A 25,091-nucleotide genomic window follows, 5' to 3' on the forward strand; every position below is an offset into this window, starting at 1 on the left:
GCTAATGAACAATCAATTGAGAACAATTATACAGGAAAAAAAATAGACAAGTCTGCCTCTAAGGTGACAGAGGGCTTAGGAAGCAGTGGTCTCACAGACACTCTCACAGACACACACCCACAAAAAACATACACTTTTACGCACACTCACTCTCCCAAACACACTCACACAACCTCACTCACACCCTCACACACAATCACTCTCACAAACTCACACATAGGCCTCTATTTATCAAGCCGTCAACTTTCTTGCATTTGACGGCACCAATACGCTCACCTAAGTTCGCCTAACATCGATGCCGCGGACCTGAATACGTTCTCCAAAATTACCAAAAAAGCAAAAGCCGCGCACCAAGTACGGTGCGATGAGCAGCGGACTGTTGTTAACTAACAGTCATAGATCTCGCTGCTCTTCGGCTTTTTTACAACTTTCTTGGTACCCTGTCACTAAACACCCACACTATACTGTTTACCCCCTAAACCGCCGCTCCCGGACCCTGCCGCACCTAAATAAAGTTATTAACCCCTAAACCGCCGCTCCTGGAGCCCAACGCAACTCTAATAAATGTATTAACCCCTAAACCGTCGCTCCCGGAGCCCAACGCCACCTACATTGTACATATTAACCCCTAATCTTCCACCCCTTATACCGCCGACACCTACATAAAGTTATTAACCCCTATCCCGGACCCCGCAGTAATGAAATAAAGTGTTTAACCCCTAAACCGCTGCTCCCAGAGCCCACCGCTACCTACATTATATTTATTAACCCCTAATCTGCCCCCCGTACACTCCGCCACTATATTAAATGTATTAACCCCTAAACCTAAGTCTAACACTAACCCTAACACCCCCTAACTTAAATCTAATTTAAATAAATCAAAATAAATTATTCATATTTAAAACTAAATACTTACCTATAAAATAAACCCTAAGATAGCTACAATATAACTAATAGTTACATTGTAGCTATCTTAGGATTTCTTTTTATTTTACGGGCAACTTTGTATTTATTTTAACTAGGTAGAATAGTTATTAAATAGTTATTAACTATTTATTAACTACCTAGCTAAAATAAATACAAAAGTACCTGTAAAATAAAACCTAACCTAAGTTACAATTACACCTAACACTACACTATCGTTAAATTAATTACCTACATTAACTACCATTAACTACAATTAAGTAAAATTAAATAAAATTATCTAAAGTACAAAAAAACCACTAAATTACAGAAAATAATAAAATAATTTAAAAAAATTAAACTAATTACACCTAATCTAATCCCTGTAATAAAATAAAATAATAAAAAGCCCTATCCTATACTAAATTACGAATAGCCCTTAAAAGGGCCTTTTGCGGGGCATTGCCCCAAAGTAATCAGCTCTTTTACCTGTAAAAAAAGTACAATACCCCCCCAACATTAAAACCCACACACCCAACCCTACTCTAAAACCCACCCAATCCCCCCTTAAAAAAACCTAACACTAACCCCCTGAAGATCACCCTACCTTGAGACGTCTTCACCCAGCCGGGCCGAAGTCCTCCACGAAGCCGGCAGAAGTGGTCCTCCAGACAGGCAGAAGTCTTCATCCAAGCTGGCCAGAAGAGGTCCTCCAGACAGGCAGAAGTCTTCATCCAGGCGGCATCTTCTATGTTCATCCATCCGGAGTGGAGCGGGTCCATCTTCAAGCCATCCAACGAGGAGCATCCTCTTTCAACGACATCCGACGACTGAATGAAGGTACCTTTAAGTGACGTCATCCAAGATGGCGTCCCTTGAATTCCGATTGGCTGATAGAATTCTATCAGCCAATCGGAACTAAGGTTGGAAAAATCCTATTGGCTGATTGAAGTTCAATCCTATTGGCTGATCCAATCAGCCAATAGGATTGAGCTCGCATTCTATTTTACTACCTTAATTCAGATTGGCTGGTAGGGTATTGTACTTTTTTTTTTCAGGTAAAAGAGCTGATTACTTTGGGGCAATGCCCCGCAAAAGGTCCTTTTAAGGGCTATTCATAATTTAGTATAGGGTAGGGCTTTTTATTATTTTGGGGGCCTTTTTTATTTTATTAGGGGGATTAGATTAAGTGTAATTAGTTTAAAAAACTTGTAATTATTTTATTATTTTCTGTAATTTAGTGTTTGTTTGTTTTTGTACTTTAGATAATTGTATTTAATTTTATTTAATTGTAGTTAATTTAGGTAATTAATTTAATGATAGTGTAGTGTTAGGTGTAATTGTAACTTAGGTTAGGTTTTATTTTACAGGTACTTTTGTATTTATTTTAGCTAGGTAGTTATTAAATCGTTAATAATGATTTAATAACTATTCTACCTAGTTAAAATAAATACAAACTTGCCTGTAAAATAAAAATAAATCCTAAGATAGCTACAATGTAACTATTAGTTATATTGTAGCTAGCTTAGGGTTTATTTTACAGGTAAGTATTTAGTTTTAAATAGGAATTATTTATTTAGATTTAGTTAAATTATATTTAGTTAGTGGGTGTTAGGGTTGGACTTAGGTTTAGGGGTTAATACATTTAATATAGTGGCGGCGGTGTAGGGGGGCAGATTAGGGGTTAATAAGTATAATGTAGGTGGCGGCAGGGTCTGGGAGCGGTGGTTTAGGGGTTAAATACTTTATTTAGTTGCTGCGGGGTCCGGGTGCGGCGGTTTAGGGGTTAAATACTTTATTTAGTTGCGGTGGGGTCTGGGAGAGGCAGTTTAGGGGTTAAATACTTTATTTAGTTGCGGCTGGGTCCAAGTGCGGCGGTTTAGGGGTTAATAAATATAATATAGGTGGCGGCGGTGTAGGGGGGGGCAGATTAGGGGTGTTTAGACTCAGGGTATATGTTAGGGTGTTAGGTGTAGACATTTCCATAGGAATCAATGGGATATCGGGCAGCAGCGAACATGAGCTTTCGCTGCTTTCCGACTCCCATTGATTCCTATGGCTTCCGCGGCCTCCAGGGCAGCAGATTGAAAACCAGGTACGCTGGGCCGGAAAAGTGCCGAGCGTACCTGCTAGTTATTTGATAACTAGCAAAAGTAGTCAGATAGTGCCGAACTTGCGTTCGGAACATCTGTAGTGACGTAAGCATCGATCTGTGTTGGACTGAGTCCGGCGAATCGTATGTTACGTCACAAAATTCTACTTTTGCCGGTCTGTAGGGTTTGATAACTAAGGCGAATCAGGTTCGCTACAAATACGCTGCAGAATTCCAGCGTATTTGCGGTTGACGGCTTGATAAATAGAGGCCATACTCTCTTATACATACTCACACACTCACAAAAACACACAGACACACACTTTCTCATAAGCACATGCAAACTCTCTCATACATACACATTTTCTCATTTTCATAAACACTCCGTTTAATTTGTTTCCAAACATTGAGCCATTTGCCACTTTTTTCTCCCCTTAATTTGTTTTGTGATTGCAAATAAATGTCACGTGCACCTGTAATGAAGGTAACAAATCAGATCCCATAGAAATAAGGAACAGTTTGGTCCAGCTGAATTCAGATATGGGAGAACAGTTAATCATATATTTAAAACTAATAGATACAATTGGCCTATCAGTTTTGGGGACGTCCTCCTGCTCTTCTGTCTCCAATCCCTTTGCATAATTTCGAGTCATGTCCTCTCCAAAAGCCAGCGCGCACTGCAGTGAGCTCTATAGGAGTGTGGGTATTAGCCAAGTTTGAATATTTAAAAAAGAAATAAATACATAAAATAAACGTTGTACCACTCTTCTTAGCACGGCCTTGCACATAACCCCATGCACATGCATGAAGTTACGTGCAGAGCTGCACTAACAACAATGGTCAAGAAAACATATAACGACAGAAAACAAAAATATATGCTGTGTTCGAACAGGGCATACAGTAGGCTTAAATGTGAGCAGTATCTAAACACTCTAAAAAAGCTCAGCAGAAGTGTAATAATGCTTATCAGTTAAAGGGTTAATATTGATAACTATGGTAGTATAGTTTTTTGTTGTTGTTGCACATGCATGCAGAATATGGGAATGCACAGACTTTCAAATTTCCCTTCAGCAAGTCGTGAAATAAGGAAAGTTCTTGCTATTTTTCATTTGAGAGGGAACTTGACCTCTGGAATTAACATTGCTTTCCTTTTTTTGTGCCAGTCAATCACATATAAAGTTCTGATCTAAATGCTTACATTTCATATGTTTATGGTCAACTAACTACTAAATTGCAGGCAAGAATGCTGCCAGTTAGTTTTCTTACTAGAATTATCATAATTCCAACTCAGCAGGTTTTATTCTCATTTCTATATAATTGTTCATTTCCCCCCTTCAACTATTTCACCAAATACATAATTCTACCAATGTTTCTGAAGTTGTCCCTGCTCTAAATTTCTGTTACACTAATAATTATTTTCCACTTCAAGAAAACATGAAAACAGAATTTAAGTTCTCAAAGAACTTCATGTTATGCATGCTCAAGCTCACGAAAGATTGTAGGCACCCTTTTGAGAAGGGCCCTTATTAGCCTCATGGCTCCCTGCCTCTTAATCTGATGCATCTGTAATTTAATTATATGAACTTATCTGCATTGTTACTGTTCAATGATGCATAACCTATTGGCACTTTATGAATAAACAATTAACAATAACACCATCTAAAGCTCATTGCAAGGCCATATTGGAAATATTTTTAAGCACCTTAATACAATGATTAGATTTACTTAAATGTTATGAGTTTTTGGGGATTAATGTAAACTATCAAATTTCAACCAAATCATTATCAATTATCTGAGGTGGAGTTGTTTTAACATTAAAGTCAAAATTTAAAAGAGGGCGGAGCCTGCTCTCATTGCGGAAAGTCACGTCTTTGTGAAGCTCCTGAAATTTGAGAGATTTTTTGTTGGTTCCTTACCATAGACCTCTATTATTTCATACCTATGTCACCATCTGTCCATTTGGGATTCGACAGAAGTTAAGAGTGGATGATCTGACAATGCTATTCCTATGCTCTTTGAGATAGCTGTGCAACACTCATCTCCACAGGCCTAGAAGCCATTTTTCAACTTGCTGCATTTGAGCAGCGCGAGGATCTTACGAAACAAGGCCAGTGTGAGGTGTGAAACACAGGCCTGGGGCTGCCGCAAACATACCCCCCCACACCAAACTCTGGGGTTGAGATATCCTGAAATAAGATAAATACCTGAAAATTGAACGACCATCTTCAATTACAGAAGTAACATGGAGGCGGCGGAAGCATGGGGACAAGCCATGCAGGGTCTGATCATGCAACATTTTCAGCAGCTCAGAAGAGAACTTAGATCTATGGTCCTCATAATACCGACATACCATGGTAACTCCCACTGAGTGGGCTACAGAGGGGTCCTTTCTATCAGAGTCTACACAAAATATTGTGGAAGGGCCGACTAAATCAGAGATTATCACCACTAGACAGGCACCTACCCGCCCACACACAGTGCAAAATCTTACTGCCGGATTGAGCGTTCAAGAAGCGCAGATAGTTGGACAGATCTATACACTAGAAGAACCAAGCTCAACTATAAAGAAAGCGGGTAATGATTTACCGATCTTGTCCTTGATTTCAAATCCCCGCTACAGAGATCTAGAAGGCTGGGGTAACAATCTCAAGTCACTGAAGTTTAGGAGCCCCTCCTATACACTTTTGGCTCAGGTCATCATCGTCTCAGGAGGCACCTATAATATATGTGACCCACTGAAATGCTCCATCCAGGGAACTGAAATGATCTTACTGAAACGGCTAGATGCTACTCCAGCAGACACGTATAGACAGAATTGCAGGAAAATGGGCATTGGCTGATATCGATGTAAGCTCCGATATAAGATCAATAATGTAGGGTCTCTAGCAGTATACCCACTTCGGTAATGAACTTCCCCCAGGCACGAACTGTCAAAATGAATTGTCACTTTCTACATTATGGTTAGTAACTCTACCCCGGGACTGAACAATCATGGAGAATCAAAAACTGATATTGAGTAAAAGCAACCTACGCCACTTCAACCCCATTACATTAGATATATCTCTAAGAAGATATTTTGGCTTGAGACTCTTCATGAACAATCACCCAATCGTTCTCAGCGGCTAGCCGATTGAACACTTATTTTATACCCTAAATATATATGTGGTGTTGAGGCTTAAGTTTTCTGACTCGACTCCTACCCTTATTGTTGGTTGATCAGGTTGTTTACCCTGCTTAGTATTATGCCTGAATATGTACCAATGCTTTATACTAAACATAGTGACTTAGGATTTACAGGGCTCCTACTTTAGATAATTGCTATACAAATAGTTCCTATTTTCTGAATCCCCATTATATATTATATTAGTTTTGGGTCATACACAGTTAGTGTTGCTATACAGTAACATTAGTTGCCTGTGGCCGGGGGAACTTGGTAATTTTAATATTAAAGTCTCTTTCGTATAATCCGCTGACAGTAGACTGTCTCATATGGTTTCAGATTTTAGCGGAGCCCTAACTAGGGTAAATAATTTGTAAAATAGCATACCTATGCATGATAAAATACACACTGCCCTGATGCCTTTTTAGTATATTATTTTATGTTTATTGCAGAGTTATATACCCTACATATGCACATAATTACCTAGGGGAAGACTGACATGTTTGACAGTACTTTAGTACATGTTTTATTTCTTACCGTTCTTAGGGATGGCGAATGTGTAAATTTTCAAATTTCGAATGTAGAACGAATGTTATTACCGAAATTCGAATTCTAAATCCGAATGTCGATAAGAACGAATATTCTTAAAAATTCGAAAATAGAATGTTATTTACAGTTTTCGAATGTCACTTTCGAATTCGAATGTGTATAATTATATCGAATGTCCACATTCGAAATTTCGAATTTAACATTATATTTAACAAATACTATTCAGAAGTTCAATAGTTCATGTGGTAGGGTGGGAATCTAGTAAATTGATACATAATAGATACAAATATATCATTTTGAATGTTTCCATATAGAATATTGCATAATTTGAATATTACATTTAAAGAAAGCATTAGAAATACTATTACAAACATATAAATTCAAATTTTTCAAATTCGAATATAAATTCGAATTTTTTGAATTCGAATATTGCATAATTCGAATATTACATTTAAAGAAAAAGCATTAGAAATACTATTACAATCTAAATTCAAATTTTTCGAATTAGAATAAACGTATTGCATAATTCGAATATTACATTTAAAGAAAAGGCATTAGAAATACTATTACAATCTAAATTCGAATTTTTCGAATTCGAATATTGCATAATTCGAATATTACATTTAAAGAAAAAGCATTAGAAATACTATTACAATCTAAATTCTAATTTTTCGAATTCGAATACACGTATTGCATAATTCGATTATTACATTTAAAGAAAAAGCATTAGAAATACTATTACAAACATATAAATTAGAATTTTTCGAATTCGAATATAAATTAGAATTTTTCGAATTCGAATATTGCATAATTCGAATATTACATTTAAAGAAAAAGCATTAGAAATACTTACAATCTAAATTCAAATTTTCCGAATTCGAATACACGTATTGCATAATTCGAATATTACATTTAAAGAAAAAGCATTAGAAATACTATTACAATCTAAATTCGAATTTTTTTAATTCGAATATTGCATAATTTGAATATTACATTTAAAGAAAAAGCATTAGAAATACTATTACAATCTAAATTCGAATTTTTCAAAAATAATATTTTCGAATGTAATCGTAAAATTCGAAACCGAACATTCGAAAATCGAATGTTAGAATGTTATGTAAACATTCGAAATTCGATTCGAACGAACGAATGTGTTAAAATTCGTGACGTTTTTCGAATGTTGCAAAACATTCGCCCATCCCTAACCGTTCTCACCTAACATCCTTATAGTTGATTTTCTGTTATAGTGTTTTAATGCTATGATGTAGTATACTGTTTTTCACATATAGTTGCTAAAAGTTTCAAGAGTGACTCTATATGATTGTTACCTGCAAATATTGGGAGTTCAGTTTCTATCCTAGATGCCATATGAGAGCTTACTAACCACAGAGAGTTGCTAAAGAGTACCTAAATGCTTAAAAATTACAGGGATTTACTATGGCAGATTCTGTATGTAAGCAGCCTGACTAGTTTAGAGTATGATACAGACCTCCAAAACAGTATGATTTCCTTTAAACCCCCCAGGTAAACCCTTAAAACAAGTTTTTTCATGGTTTACTCACTTCACACTCCCATACCCCATACGATATAGATCTGTTCATATATAACACCCTCCATTGAATATTTGCATTATTTAGTATTTGTTACCGCACACAATATTATTATGGTTCTATCATCTTTGCTCAATATTTGATCTTCACCTAGAGTTCAAGAGCGGCCCTACACGTTAATTACTTAATACATACCCCCTCTTGATCCCCCTTATAAGTATATGATTACTAGTCCAAAAGAGACCAACACTATTCATATGGGAATCCACTCTTTACAAATATTGACAACTGATAATAGGGGTTTATTCTAAGTTTTATGATCTCTTAAATATTAAGGAAAAATGAGGTTTCTTGAACATGTTATACTTGAGCTTTCTAGTTTGATACACATTTATGAAGTGTTAATATATGTGAGCTTGGATATAAGTCTGGAATATATAACTGCAATTAATATGGAAATTGGGAAAATGTACTAGTTTACAAAACTGAGTGTATGAACTGATTTGTTTACGATATTTTAAATTCTTTGAAGAAACCTCAATAAATAAAAAATAAATAAAAAATTAAACATCCATGATTCAGAAGGAGAATGTGATTTTAAAAGGCTTTTCAATTTACTTATCTAATGTACTTCATTCTCTTTGTATCCTTTGTGGAAAAGTATAACTAGGTAGGTTCGGGAGCAGCCATGCACTGCTGGGAGCTAGTAATTAGTGGCTAAACACTTATTCCTCCTTTCATTGGCTCACCAGAAGTGTTCAGCTAGCTAATAGTAGTGCATCACTGCTCTGGAGCTGACTTTAACTAGGTGTTTAACTGTTTTGCATGGGTCAAACACTCAGTTATATGCAAGCAATAGTGCAATAATGTTCTAACACATTATAATATATTCTTATAGAACTTTTATGTCCATTTAAGAGAAATAGAAATGTTATAAAATCTTGATTTCTAATTCTGCTAGTAAATAAGAGACTCAAACATGAATACAGAAGCCCCATGCTTTCCAGCTTTATAACTGTATGCACTGTCCAACTAAGCACCAAGGAGATGTTTGCTATGTGGAAGAGGGTGGGATCTTTTTTACCCCATATTACGTCCACAAAGGTCACATTCAGAGCTAATATTTAGACCCTGTTATGAAAATAGGGGAGCTTCCTCTTTCCAATAAGGCCTCTCATGTATAAATCAGTTGTGGTGATAAAATTGTACCTATCTAATGTATTTACTTTATCATATGGTTTTTATTCTTTCTAATATTTTGTTAATTCTGCAAGTGCTTATATTGATATAGCCTAAAAATCTGTATCAAAGTTATAGCAATTTAGTATTAAAATATTGAGCACACAAGCCTTTCTTTTTGTACATGTTCATACAATATCACTACAATACAATTGTGGTGTTTTATAATTCCAAAACCAATCAGCATTTTTCCCCTAGGCTTAGGATGCTCTATTCCCTGAAAAGTATCATAAAGCTTTATACAGTAGTTTCTGCTGAAAGCTTGCCTACATTTCTCTCTCAACATTTAAAAATAAACCTCACAGAATCAATTACATTTAAACTATATCTGTGAATTTGTCTAATGATGTGTGTCAAGTTCCCTAGTTGTATGTAGGCCATACATTTTATTTAATCCTAATGAAACAATTAAAAAAGAGTGGTTATGAAAAGTTTCTAAAACAAAGTTCATTTAACGGGGGTGGACTGGGGGCTGCAATTGAGGAATGAAATCAGGAACTAATTTACTGTAGCTTTTTTCTTTAAATTGTGATCCCTCATTATCACACGTGCTGATTCACAGGAACTGCTAGTTGTTTTAAACTTTACCACCTAGTTACAGACACATCTCTCCGCTTTGCTAACTGCAGGGAACAGCCTTATGTAATTTCCTCCTGATGCCTAGGCTTGGCACTCACTTACCCCTTCCTTATATCACATTTTTTGCAGGCTCTTCAATATTGCTAACCACCACCTAGTAATATGGAAAATAACTGTCTCAAAAGAGAGCTGTGTGTAGTGCCTGCATTTGACACATTCCTCCAGTTAGTAATGCTTAGTTCTGGTGCAAGTATAAAGCACCAGGGTAATACATCGGCATAAATCGGCCCACGAGTCACATGTTGGACACTAAGGGACAGATTACAAGTTGCACACTAAATAAATTTTGCTTGCGCGCTAACTGCACTCAATGTAAAAAAATAGTGCAAAAGGATTTGTTTGCGTATTTCAAGTTGAAAGTAAAAAGTTAGCACTCAAGCAAAAGAATCAGGCATGCTAATTTCAGGACTTCGATACAGTGACTGCAGTAATTTCTTCTCCCCAAAGACTTCTACGGAGCGCATTACAAAAAAAAAATGATTAGTTATCGATTGTGCATTAACCCAACACTGTGCTGTTTTCAACTGCACTAAAGCCAAAGGTGCATTAGGAATACTGTAAATTCCTAGGTTTTATATATATATATACTATATATACTAGTCGATAAGCCTGCCCAGAGGGCAGTCTATGTGTTGTAAATACAACCCCCAAGCTACAAAAAATAAAAAATAAAAATACAGAAAAAAATAAACAAAGCTATCAAAAATAATAAAATTAAACCTAAACTAAATAAAAAATCACCCCAAAATAAAAACACCCCCTAATCTAATACTAAACTACCAATGGTCCTTAAAAGGGCTTTTTGTAGGGCACTGCCCTAAGTTTAACAGCTCTTTTACATTAAAAATAAACAAAGTCTCCCCTAACAGTAACCCCCCCCCCCACCAAACCCCCCAAAATAAAAAAAAAACTAACACTAATAAACCAAATCTACCCATTGCCCTGAAAATGGCATTTGTATGGGCATTGCCCTCTAAAGGGCATTCAGCTCTTTTTCACTGCCCTTAAAAGGGTATTCAGCTCTTGAGATTTGCCCAAAAAAACTAATCTAAAAAAACAAAACAAAACCAAAAAATTTAAAAAAGCTTAACACTAAAGCCCCAAATAACTACTCACTGATTCAGAAGTCCAGCGGTGAAGGTCTTCTTCCAGGCGGGTCTATCATCTTCATCCACAGCGAAGGTGGCGTGGAGAGGAGGTCCGGATCGGTCTTCCCAGAAGTGGCGATCCTCAGCAGCAGTCATCGGCGGTGGTGTAGCGCCTTGGTGGAGAGGAGGTCCGGATCGGTCTTCCCAGAAGTGGCAATCCTCGGCAGCAGTCATTGGCGGTGGTGGAGCTCCTCGGCGAGTTACTAGGTAAATTAGGTTTAATTTGTTGTGGGGGTTGGCGGTTTAGGGGTTAATAGACGTAATAGGTAGTTTGCAATGTTGGGGTTTGCAGATTTAGGGGTTAATAATTTTATTAGGTAGTTGGGGTTTTTTTCTTAAAGGGATAGTAAACCCCAATAGGTTATTTTATGATTCAGATAGAACATACAATTTTAAACAACTTTCCAATTTAAATCTATTATCACATTTTCTTCATTCTTTTGTTATCCATTGTTGAAGGGACTGCATTGCACTACTGACAGGAAGCTGAAAATATCTATTTAGCCAATCACAAGAGACAAATGTGTGCAGGCACCAATTAGCAGCAGCTAATATATATATAATGATATGTGCATATTCATTTTTTAACAAGGGATACTAAGAGAATGAAGCACATTTGAAAATAGAAGTGAATTTAAAAGTGTCTTAAAATGACATGCTCTATCTGAATCATGCAAGTTTAATTTTGACTTTCCTAACCCTTTAATACTTTGTGCGGGCAGTTAGATAATTTTTTCTTAATACTTTATATGGGAGGTTAGGTTTTTTTTTATAAATACTTATTGCGGGCGGTTAGGTGTTTTTTCATACTTATTGCGGGCATTTTTTTTTTGTAATGCTCCGTTTGCCTTCTCTGCATCCCGGTGGATTCCGAAAATGGCAGGTTGGTGAAAGAATCCACCGGAGGATTCTTTCACCACCCTGCCATTTTCAGAATCCACCGGGATGCAGCGGAATTCTGAAAATGGCAGGGTGTTGAAAGAACCCTGGCATTTTCGGAGTCCACCTGGATGCAGCTTTGCTGCATCTAGGTGAATTATTTTGGCTGTTCCAATCAGCCAATAGAATGCGAGCTCAATACGATTGGCTGATTGCATCAGCCAAACGGATTGAACTTCAATCTGATTGGCTGATTGAATCAGCCAATCAGATTTTTCCTACCTTAATTCCGATTGGCTGATAGAATCCTATCAGCCAATCGGAATTAAAGGGACGCCATCTTGGATGACGTCACTTAAAGGTACAGTCATTGTGTACGAAGACTCCGGATGAAGAGGATGGCTCCGCATCGGCTCCTTGGAAGATGGTTCCGCTCCGCTCCGGATGGATGAAGATTGAAGACGCCGCCTGGATGAAGACTTCTACCAGATGAAGCTCCTCTGCGCACCTTGGATGAAGATTTCGGCCCGGTTGGGTGAAGACGACTCATGGTAGGGAGATCTTCAGGGGGTTAGCATTAAGTTTTTTTAAGGAGGGTTTGGGTGGGTTAGAGTAGGGGTATGTGGGTGGTGGGTTTTAATGTTGGGGGGTTGTATTTTTTTTTACAGGTAAAAGAGCTGATTACTTTGGGGCAATGCCCCGCCAAAAGCCCTTTTAAGGGCTGGTAAAAGAGCTGATTACTTTTGTAATTTAGAATAGGGTAGGGCATTTTTTTATTTTGGGGGGATTTTTTATTTTATTAGGGGGCTTAGATTAGATGTAATTAGTTTAAACTTCTTGTAATTTTTTTAATTTTTTGTAATTTAGTGTTTGTTTGTTTTTGTATTATAGATTAGTTTATTTAATTGTATTTTAGTTTAGCTAATTGTAGTTAATTTATTTAATTAATTTAATGATAGTGTAGTGTTAGGTGTATTTGTAACTTAGGTTAGGATTTATTTTACAGGTAATTTTGTACTTATTTTAACTAGGTAGCTATTATATAGTTATTAACTATTTAATAGCTATTGTACCTAGTTAAAATAAATACAAAGTTGCCTGTAAAATAAATATAAATCCTAAAATAGCTACAATGTAATTATTAATTATATTGTAGCTATCTTAGGGTTTATTTTATAGGTAAGTATTTAGTTTTAAATAGGAATAATTTATTTAATTAGAGGAATATTATTTTGTTTAATTTAAATTATATTTAAGTTAGGGGGTGTTAGGGTTAGACTTTGGTTTAGGGGTTAATAACGTTATTATAGTAGCGGCGACGTTGCGGGCGGCAGATTAGGGGTTAATAATTGTGGGTAAGTGGCGGCGATGTTAGGGAGGGCAGATTAGGGGTTAATAAAATTTATTATAGTGTTTGTGAGGTGGGAGTTCGGCGGTTTAAAGGTTAATACATTTATTATAGTGGCGGCGAGGTCCGGTTGGCAGATTAGGGGTTAATAAGTGTAGTTAGGTGGCGGCGACTTTGGGGGGGCAGATTAGGGGGTAATAAATATAATATAGGTGTCGGCGATGTTAGGGGCAGCAGATTAGGGGTTCATAGCTATAATGTAGGTGGCGGCGGTGTCTGGTCGGCAGATTAGGGGTTAAAAAGTTTTATTAGAGGGTTGGCGATGTGGGGGGGGCCTTGGTTTAGGGGTAGTTTATGGGTGTTAGTGTACTTTATAGCACAGTAGTTAGGAGCTTTATAAACCGCCGTTAGCCCATAAAGCTCTTAACTACTGACTTTTTTTTGCGGCTGGAGCACCATATAAAACAAATACAATTAAACAAACATCTTTCAATATGAAACATGAAAATTGCATAAAACATTATACAATTGTGCACATATATTTTATGTGTCACATATATATATCCTATATTATAAAAGGCCAAGTGTTTGTCTGAAGCCGTCATGCGCAGTAGAGACAAACACTTGGCCTTAAGATAGGGAGCGCGAGGTACACAGCATAGATAGGGAGCGCGAGGTACACAGCATACAAGCAGCTGTGAGATAGGGAGCGCGAGGTACACAAACAGCTGTGAGGTCTGGGGAGCGCGGCCACGCGCTCCCCAGACGTCACAGCTGTTTGTGGCCGACGGGAGCGTTGCGATGGGGGCGTGGCCGGGTGTCGCGAGGGGCGTGGCCGGGCGGGTGTCGCTGCGATGGGGCGTGGCCGGGCGGGGTCCCGCAATGTGAAGACTTCAAGACAGAGCCAGAGAGGGAGCAGGAGAGGGGGGGGGCAAAGAAAAGGGGGGGGGGGGCAAAGAGAAGGGGGGGCAAAGAGAAGGGGGGGGAAAAGAGAAGGGGGGGCCAAAGAGAAGGGGGGGGCAAAGAGAAGGGGGGGGGCAAAGAGAAGGGGGGGCCAAAGAGAAGGGCGGGCAAAGAGAAGGGGGGCCAAAGAGAAGGGGGGGGGCAAAGAGAAGGGGGGCCAAAGAGAAGGGGGGGGAGGGCCAAAGAGAAGGGGGGGAGCCAAAGAGAAGGGGGGGAGAGCCAAAGAGAAGGGGGGGGGAGCCAAAGAGAAGGGGGGGAGCCAAAGAGAAGGGGGGGGAGCCAAAGAGAAGGGGGGGGAGAGCCAAAGAGGAAAAAGAGCCAAAGAGGGGAGAGAGCAAAAGAGGGGAGAGAGCCAAAGAGGGGGGAGAGAGAGCCAAAGGGGGGGGGGAGCCAAAGGGGGGGGGAGCCAAAGTGGGGGGGGGGAGCCAAAGGGGGGGGAGCCAAAGTGGGGGTAGAGAGCCAAAGGGGGGGTAGAGAGCCAAAGGGGGGGGGAGAGCCAAAGAGGGGGGAGAGAGAGAGCCAAAGAGGAGAGAGAGCAAAAGAGGGGAGAGAGCCAAAGAGGAAGGGGAGGAGAGCCAAAGAGGGGGGGAGAGCCAAAGAGGGGGGAGGAGAGCCAAAGAGGGGGGGGAGAGCCAAAGAGGGGGGAGAGAACAAAAGAGGGGGGAGAGAGAGCAAAAGAAAGGAGGGAGAGAGCCAAAGAAAGGAGGGAGAGAGCCAAAGAGGGGAGAGAGAGAGCAAAAGAGGGGAGAGAGAGAGCAAAGGAGAGGGGGGGACAGAAAGCAAAAGAGAGGGGGGAGAGAAAGCAAAAGAGAGGGGGGAAGAGAGAGCAAAAGAGAGGGGGGAGAGAGCAAGGGGTGGGACCGCTGTACTGCAAAAAATGGCCTGTGTACACAGGCTTTAGTACTAGTATATATATATTTATATTATATATATATGTGTGTGTGTGTTACTATGTATTTGTGCACATACATATTTACACATATAAAAGCATAAATGCACATGTTTTTATTTATATATATATATATATATATATATACACACACACAGTATCTCACAAAAGTGAGTACACCCCTCAAATTTTTGTAAATATATTATTATAGTTTTTCATGTGACAATACTGAAGAAATGACACTTTGCTACAATGTAAAGTAGTGAGTGTACAGCCTGTATAACAGTGTAAATTTGTTGCCCCCTCAAAATAACTCAACACACAGCCATTAATGTCTAAACCGTTGGAAACCAAAGTGAGTACACAAATAAAAAGAGAGAAGCGCTCAACCTGAGAACGAACAATAGCATAATAACTTGTTCTATGGCTAGTTACCACCCAAGAAGCAGCCTCTTTTTGCTCAACATGTGTCTTTCACAGAGAAGAACTTTCCTTTCCTTTGAGGAAAAAGAGGCTGCTTCTTGGGTGGTAACTAGAACAAGCTATTATACTATTGTGAGTTCCCAGGTTGAGCGCTTCTCTCTTTTTATGTATGCAAAAGTGAGTACACCCCTAAGTGGAAATGTCCAAATTGGGCCCAATTAGCAATTTTCCCTCCCCGGTGTCATGTGACTCGTTAGTGTTACAAGGTCTCGGGTTTGAATGGGGAGCAGGTGTGTTAAATTTGGTGTTATCGCTCTCACACTCTCTCATACTGGCCACTGGAAGTTCAACATGGCACCTTATGGCAAAGAACTCTCTTAGGATCTGAAAAAAATAATTGTTGCTCTACATAAAGATGGCCTAGGCCATAAGAAGATTGCCAAGACCCTGAAACTGAGCTGCAGCACGGTGGGCAAGACCATACAGCAGTTTCACAGGACAGGTTCCACTCAGAACAGGCCTCGCTATGGTCAACCAATGCAGTTGAGTGCACATGCTCAGTGTCATATCCAGAGGTTGTCTTTGGGAAATAGACATATGAGTGCTGCCAGCATTGCTGCAGAGGTTAAAGGGGTGGGGGGTCAGCCTGCCAGTGCTCAGACCATACGCCGCACACTGCATCAAATTGGTCTGCATGGCTGTCGTCCCAGAAGGGATTCTCATCTAAAGATGATGCACAAGAAAGCTTGCAAACAGTTTGCTGAAGACAAGCAGACACAGCATGGATTACTGGAACCATGTCCTGTGGTCCGATGAGACCAAGATAAACTTATTTGGTTCAGATGGTGTCAAGTGTGTGTGGCGGCAACCAGGTGAGGAGTAAAAAGACACGTGTGTCTTACCTACAGTCAAGCATGGTGGTGGGAGTCTCATGGTCTGGGCCTCATGAGTGCTGCCAGCTCTGGGGAGCTACAGTTCATTGAGGGAACCATGAATGCCAACATGTACTGTGACTTACTGATTCCCTCCCTTCGGAGACTGGGCCGCAGGGCAGTATTCCAACATGATAACGACCCAAAACACACCTCCAAGATGACCACTGCCTTGCTAAAGAAGATGAGGGTAAAGGTGACGGACTGGCCAAGCATGTCTCCAGACTTAAACCCTATTGAGCATCTGTGGGGCATCCTCAAATGGAAGTTGAGGGAGCGCAAGGTCTCTAACATCCACCAGCTCTGTGATGTCATCATGGAGGAGTGGAAGAGGACTCCAATGGCAACCTGCAAAGCTCTAGTGAACTCTATGCCCAAGAGGGTTAAGGCAGTGCTGGAAAATAATGGTGGCCACACAAAATATATACACTTTGGGCCCAATTTGGACATTTCTACTTTGGGGTGTACTTTTGTTGCCAACGGTTTAGACATTAATGGCTGTGTGTTGAGTTATTTTGAGGGGACAGCAAATTGACACTGTTATACAGGCTGTACACTCACTACTTTACATTGTAGCAAAGTGTAACTTTTTCAGTGTTGTCATATAAAAAGATATAATAAAAGATTTACAAAAATGTGAGGGGTGTACTTACTTTTGTGAGATACTGTATATACTGTATATATATATATATTATATACACATATATAGAACTGTATAGATATAAACACATACACATATTTAGCCATATATATATACATTGGAGCCCTTCCCAGTCAAACACCTTTCCATTACCATGTCACTTTTATTTATTTAAATTATGTTTTTAATTTAAAAAAGTGTATATATGAGTATAATAGTTTATTGTAATATGTTTTGGATGTGTTTTGTAAAAAAATGTTTAACCCTTACACTTTACTTCACCTCAAGCGCAGTTTTATCTTTCACTTGAGCACTTTCAACTTGTAATACAAGCTCTATTTAGTGGCATTGGCAAAATCCATTGAAAGTATAGGTTACACTAGAGCAATGTCGGCCGCGTTAACCCATCTTTGGTAAATCTGATTTAGCATAGACTTGTAATATCAAGTTGCACACTAATGTTAGCGTGGCCCAGTGATAAAAAAAAATACTTTTTTAGCTTTGTTTTTAATGCTGAGACTGGCACCAAGTACACAAAGCCTGTACTAGCAGTGGCTCTGATTGGTAAGTATGTGTCATACAAGGAGCATACTAATTAGATACTTAGTAAAGCCTAAACATCCTCTTCAAAGCACCTTGCAAAGAGTATGCTGGGACTGTACATTCATGTCCATGTAATATAATAGCCTTTGGGAAGGGAATTAAAGGGAACTGCAAAATACTGTGCTAGTAACGTAGCCAGATCTGCTTTGGGAATGAGCATTTTGTAAAGCCCACTTTCTTTTCTATGGGGTATATTTACAGTACTATAATTATTTTAATGTTTATTGGTAGTATTATAATGTTTAGATTTTATTAAAATTGTATTTTACACAGCCTTACTTTATGATTTGCATCTTTCTATTTTTAAATATCAAATAAAAAAATATAAAGTGGTGGAGTTGCTGTACCTGGGCCACTGTGTTATACTTGCCCCTAGGCCAAAAGTTGCCAGTCCTCTCCCGGAATCTAACTGGATTTACATGTTTAAATCTTTGAAATCATGGGGAAAAATAACTAGATTTTATTTTTTGTACTTTGCTGGCATCTAGTGGTAGATATATGGTATTGCAGTTTAAGTTATATTAAAAGTGTGGGTAAGATTACGAGTGGAGCGCTATTTAGTGCTTTCGCTCGTGTCCTAACTGCAATAGAAGTAATTTTTTTTCACAAGTCTGGTTTCGCTAGTATTGCAAGTTGAAAGTAAAAAGTTCTCGCTCACGCTAACCTGATGCAAGCAATGTTCTTCACATAACAGAATATGATCTATTTATTCATAAATACATATTTCTATATATATCTGATGGTATTTGGTGTAATATATGTTTATATATATATATATATACATATTTATATATATATATATATATATATATATATATATATATATATATATATACAGATACATATATATAAGAATATCTATTTAAAAATACATAGAACTTATTTCCCGGCGTGCAGAACATTGAAATGTGAAAATTTTACAGTAAATACAAAGTTAAAACATTTATTAAATATAAATATTGCATAAATATGCCTTTACATGTTTTCATCTACTTCACAGCAAAGGGCTCCATTGCACTTATATACACATATAAACACATATATACATATACATATGTATACATATATTGACACATATACAGTATATACACAGGGCTACTATCCAGGACAAAATGTTAGTCGGCACTTCCAATCCCACCCTGTCACGCCGCTCCGTCCTGGCAGCGGCTCGGCACTCTCCTCTCACGGCCGTTGCCATGGTTGTGGCGTTTGTTGTGGCGATGACGTCATCACCACACGCGGCTTCTAGCCTTTGATGCCGCTCACATGTTTGCTGTCATTGGGGAAAACCTGTGTCTATGTAAGTACCCCTCACTTTATTCACCTTGCCCAAGTATAGGTGTTACTTTGTGTGTTCCTGGGTGCTTATTTTCGGCCTGAACTCCTGTTTGCCTTATTGTTGCTGAACTCTGCCTGTCTCAGACCACTCTATTGATTAACCCCTGAACTGCTGATTGCCTTATTGTTGCTGAACTCTGCCTGTCTCAGACCACTCTATTGATTAACCCCTGAACTGCTGATTGCCTTATTGTTGCTGAACTCTGCTTGTCTCTGACCTCTCTACTGTTTTACCCTGTACTGCTGGTACTCTGGATTGCTTTGTTGTTGCCGAACTCTGCTTGCCTGACTAATCTCCAGTTATCCCCTGTAGTGCCTTGAAGGGTGACCCTCTCTACTGTGAGTACTGTTTACCTCATTTATTTATCTGTTCTCTTGTTCTGGGATATTTCCTTTTCCTTCCACTTGACGCCGAGATAAGAAGACTACTAGCCAAGTTTTGTCTTATAGGGATATATATCCCACGAGCATTGCATTATACTTACGCTATGTACCCAAATGAGGTAGCAAGAGCAATCTCTCTTCAGGGACAAATGATGGGAACTCACGCCACACACTTGCAGAGTCTGGATTCTAAATTAGAGACTATTACCGCCATGCTCTCCTCACTTGTTGCTAAGAAAAACACTACTCCTGCTGCTATACAGCCTGCCCATGCTGCTAGTACCACAACCTCTTCCTCTGCTTCTGGTAGCATACCCCGGATACCATTGCCTGACAAGTATGATGGCGCTACTGACTGTAGGGGATTTCTCAACCAGTGCAGACTGCATTTCCGCAATGACCCTCATACCTTCCAGTCCCATCAGTCAAAGGTCAACTTTATTGTTTCCATATTGAAGGACAAGGCCCTAGCCTGAGTTTCCCCCCTATTGGAACAAGGTGCTCAACTCCTGAATTATGCTAATACCTTCGTTTCTGAACTCTCTTCTGTGTTTGGTACCTCTGGTCGCACTTCTGCTGCTGAATACTCTCTCTTCAATGTTTTTATAGAACTGTGAATCACTCTGGATTCTCGCTTTCAGGAGAGACAAGCTGAGAGTTAGAGAACTCGCAGAGTCTGGCCTTCCTGTCCTCCTACCCGTCTAGCCACTAGACTGCCCTCTACTTCTCCTGTAACTCCAATTGCCTCTGAGGAGGAACCCATGGACCCCTCTTCCCTTAAGTCCACTGAATCTGAAAGACAGAGAAGAAGGAGGTTTAGATTATCCTTTTATTGTGGTTCCAATTCTCATCAACTTAAGAACTGTGATGTATTGCTGGGAAAAGCCAACGCTTAGAGAATAATAGTGGGGTACCTCTATGCATTGCCACTACCAATTACCCTCTCTCTTCTCAGATTCTGGTACCTGTTACCCTCACCTTTCTCCAGAACTCTGTTCATGCACAGGCCTTTGTTGATTAGGGGGCAGCTGGAAGTTTTCTAGACCACAGTTTCATGAGTCAAGCAGGTTTGCCTCTTCTTCAGAAAAAACAATGTCTCAAAATTACCACTCTGGATGGCATTCCCCTGGGATCAGGCTTAATCCATTTTGAATCAGCACCTCTAACCATGACTGTGGGAGTCTTACATTATGAACAGTTGCAATTTGATGTCATTAATTCTCCTGCACAACCAGTTATCCTTGGTCTTCCTTGGATATGCAAACACAACCCTCAATTGGATTGGATTGAGGGACAGTTGGCCTCCGGGGGTAAATCCTGTTTTTACTCCTGTCTATGGTGACTCCATTACATCACACCTCTATAGCCAATCTTTAGACTTCTTCTACTCTTCCCTCAGTATATGCTACCACCGCACCGCCCTTACGACTGCAAAATTGACCTCTTCCCTGGAGCTCCACTTCCTAAAAGAAAGACATATCCACTTTCTAAGGCTGAAACCAAGGTCATGGAGGAAAATATCCAAGTGCACTTAGATAAAGGCTTCATTCGCCCTTCCTCCTCTCCTGCTAGGGCTGGTTTCTTTTTTGTCAGTAAGAAGAATGGTGGTTTGAGACCCTGCATTGACTACAGAGCCCTAAACAACATCACTTTCAAGAACCGTTATCCTATTCCCTTGATCGCTGAATTATTTGATTCGCTCCAAAATGCATGTTACTTTACGAAACTAAATCTTCATGGGGCGTATAATCTCATTCGTACCTTCCGGGGACATGAATGGAAAACTGCCTTCAGCACGAGATCTGGACATTATGAATATTTAGTAATGCATTTTGGGCTATGTAATGCCCCTGCTGTCTTTCAAGCCTTCGTCAATTACGTCTTCCGTGACCTCCTTTATCGTACTGTCATTGTCTATTTGGATGACATCCTCATATTCTCCACCACCCTCAGAGGAGCATCATGAGCATGTGAAACAGGTACTTCTTCATCTCAGAATCAATTCTCTGGTAGCCAAGTTGGAGAAGCGTAAATTCGATCCAGTTCCTAGGATATGTTATCTCAAAAGATGGTTTTGACATGGACCCTACAAAGCTAACCGCAGTTCTGGAATGGCCTCAACCCTCCACATTGAAAGGACTACAGAGATTCTTGGGGTTTTCCAACTATTATCACAAGTTTATAAAGAACTTCTCCAAAATTGTTGCTCCACTCACTGAGCTGACTAAACGAAACAGAGACTGCAAAAATGGTCCTCCATTAGCTGTGGATGCTTTCTCTCATCTAAAAATGGCCTTCTGTACTGCTCCTGTGCTACGCCATCCTGACCCTGACCTGCAGTTCACTTTAGAGGTTGATGCCTCTGAAATAGGAGCTGGTGCTGTCCTAACTCAAAGGGACCCTTCTTCCTCCAAATCGCATCATGTATCCTTTTTCTCCAAACGTTTTACCCCTGCAGAGAGGAACTACGATGTGGGGAATCGTGAGCTCCTAGCCATTAAGATGGCCCTTACTGAGTGGCTGAAGGGCACCGCCAACCCCATTCAGATTCTCACAGATCACAAAAACCTTACGTACTTGGTGCTTATTTTCGGCCTGAACTCCTGTTTGCCTTATTGTTGCTGAACTCTGCCTGTCTCAGACCATTCTACTGATTAACCCCTGAACTGCTGATTGCCTTATTGTTGCTGAACTCTGCCTGTCTCAGACCATTCTACTGATTAACCCCTGAACTGCTGATTGCCTTATTATTGCTGAACTCTGCCTGTCTCAGACCATTCTACTGATTAACCCCTGTACTGCTGATTGCCTTATCGTTCCCGAACTCTGCTTGTCTCTGACTTCTCTGTTTTACCCTGTACTGCTGGTACTCTGGATTGCTTTGTTGTTGCCAAACTCTGCTTGCCTGACTAATCTCCAGTTATCCCCTGTAGTGCCGTGACGGTGACCCTCTCTACTGTGAGTACTGCTTACCTCATTTATTTATCTGTTCTCTTGTTCTGGGATATTTCCTTTTCCTTTCACTTGCGCCGGGATAAGAAGACTACAAGCCAAGTTTGGTCTTATAGGGAAATATCCAACGAGCATTACACACCCACACCCCTACTTCCCCCCTTCTTTGTAATATTGTCTTTATTTTCTACCATAACTAATTAAATAATGCTACATACAGTAATTAATTAACAAAAATAAGTTCATAGCAGTAAGATAATCCAACTAGATGTTCTGGGGAAGACAACAGCTGGATAGAAAAAGGAAGTTGTTGAACATAGAAAGTGCTGACAGTCATGGAAAGTCATAGCAGACCGGGATATTTTTTTAATAGTTGTTATCTCTCCTTCTCGCTCTTAACTATCTTTCTCGACTCCCTTTTCTCTTCAATCTCTCTTTTTAACCTCTCCCTTCTCTCTCAGGCAATATCTTCTCTTTACACTCTTTCTTTCCCCTCTCTCATATCTCTTCATTATTTTTCTCTCCTTTTTCTCTTAACTCTACCTTCTTCTTCCCTTTCACTTTTCCTCTGCAATCTCTCTCTCTGCCCAGTCTAAGCACTAATGGGGTCCCTACAGCCCTAAAGGAATAAAATATCCTTGCACTTTCATGAATATATAATATCCTTTTAGATAATAGTTTTAGCATATAGCCCAAAATGTGTGTTTGTCAGTGCTGCAATAGGAATGCACATTCTGCAAATACAATGTCCCAACTTCTCTACCTACATCATGCCACCAGACTTCATACTAAACATTCACTAACTAACTTTCACTCGCCACCATTAAATTTCCACTCGCCAATGGCTAGTGGGCTAGTGGTAATTTTGAGCCCTGTATATACATATATTTATATATACATACATATACATCTTTAGACATGTATATGTATGTATCTCTATGCTAAAGTTGTTTGCCTGCCTTTTATTTCTAACACCTGAGATCTCATATCTTTGAACCGTTATAACTTTTATGTGCAATATTTTTTTTTTATAATTTTTATTAGATGGTGTTAAGTGTAACTGTACTTTGTAATGTATGTTTGATGTGTTTTGTGACACGTTTTAGTTTTGCGAAACAGTTAACCAGAACGGTAATCATTCTAGCATAAATCACAATTGTGCTCACGCATTCGGATTTATTTACAACATGTAATACGAGCATAATTCAACTTACGTGCAAACAAATGCAAAAACACTTGCACACAAATTATATTGATCCACTCATAATCTGGCCCTGTATTTTTCCGGCCATGACCCCCTTCGTTCCATAAACTTTCTACAGGTGCGGGGGCAGGATGGAGAAGTGGGTTTAGCTGTTGCATTAATATTATAGGTGACCAGGTGATGGTCTGAAATGGGAAATAGGCGACAGGTGAGGTCAGATATAGAACAGAGGTAGGAAAATACCAGGTCGATGGAGTGTTCATTACGGTGGGTAGGGAAAAGGGTGGATTGTGAGAGATCAAAGGAGGATGTGAGTGAAAGAAATTTAGAGGCAGCAGGGGCAGACGGGTTGTCAGTGGGAATGTTGAAGTCCCCAAGAATTAGGGATGGTATATTTGTAGAGAGAAAGTGAGGAAGGCTCTCGGAAAAGTTGTCAAGGAATTGGGAGGTAGGTCCAGGAGGGTGATAGAGACTGCCACTTTGAGGAAGAGGGGGGAAACAGGCGAATACAGTGGACTTCAAAGAAGGAGAAGGAGATAGATGGGATTGGAGGTAGGTACTGATAAGTGCAGGAGGGGGAGAGCAGGATCCCAACACCGCCGCCACGTTTCTCACCTGGACTAGGGGTATGGCTAAAGTGAAGACCACCATGTGTGTGAACAGCAGTGGAAACGGTGTCAGAAGAAGATAGCCAGGTTTTAGGTAATTGCTTAAAGGGTGAAAGCATTTGAAATAAACAATTCATGAATGTTTGTAAGTTTGTTGCAGACAGAGTGAGAGTTCCATAGTGCGCAAGTGAAAGGAGTGTGTGCGTATCGGATGCATTGGAGGGAAATGAGGTTATGTGTGTTGCTTTTATTAAAGTTTCTATAAGGAGTGCGTGATTGGGTAATGGTGGGAATGAGGGTGGGCCTAGGATTTGGAGAGATGTCGCCTGATGCTAATAGCAGCAATATGAAAAGTAAGAGTAGGTGAGAATGTGATTTATAGCAGTGTGGGTATTTCTGTGAGGTGGTGCAATTTAGAGACATAGATTTTAAAATAGAAAGTAGTTCATGAGAGCTAAGATAAGGAGAGGAAAGGAGAGAGGGGCCTAAATAAACTGCATGTGGAGAAGGGTAAGGTATGAGCATTTGAGCATGCCTGTGGAATAGGCATGAAAGTGTTGAAAGGAAAAGCAGTCCTGAAAACATAGCTGAATATTAAGTGCAAAATATTGGTTTTGAAAAGAAAATATTTAGCTTGCCTCAAATCTT

This window comes from Bombina bombina, chromosome 4 (genome assembly GCF_027579735.1).
Source record: "Bombina bombina isolate aBomBom1 chromosome 4, aBomBom1.pri, whole genome shotgun sequence".
NCBI classification, from domain to species: Eukaryota; Metazoa; Chordata; class Amphibia; order Anura; family Bombinatoridae; genus Bombina; species Bombina bombina.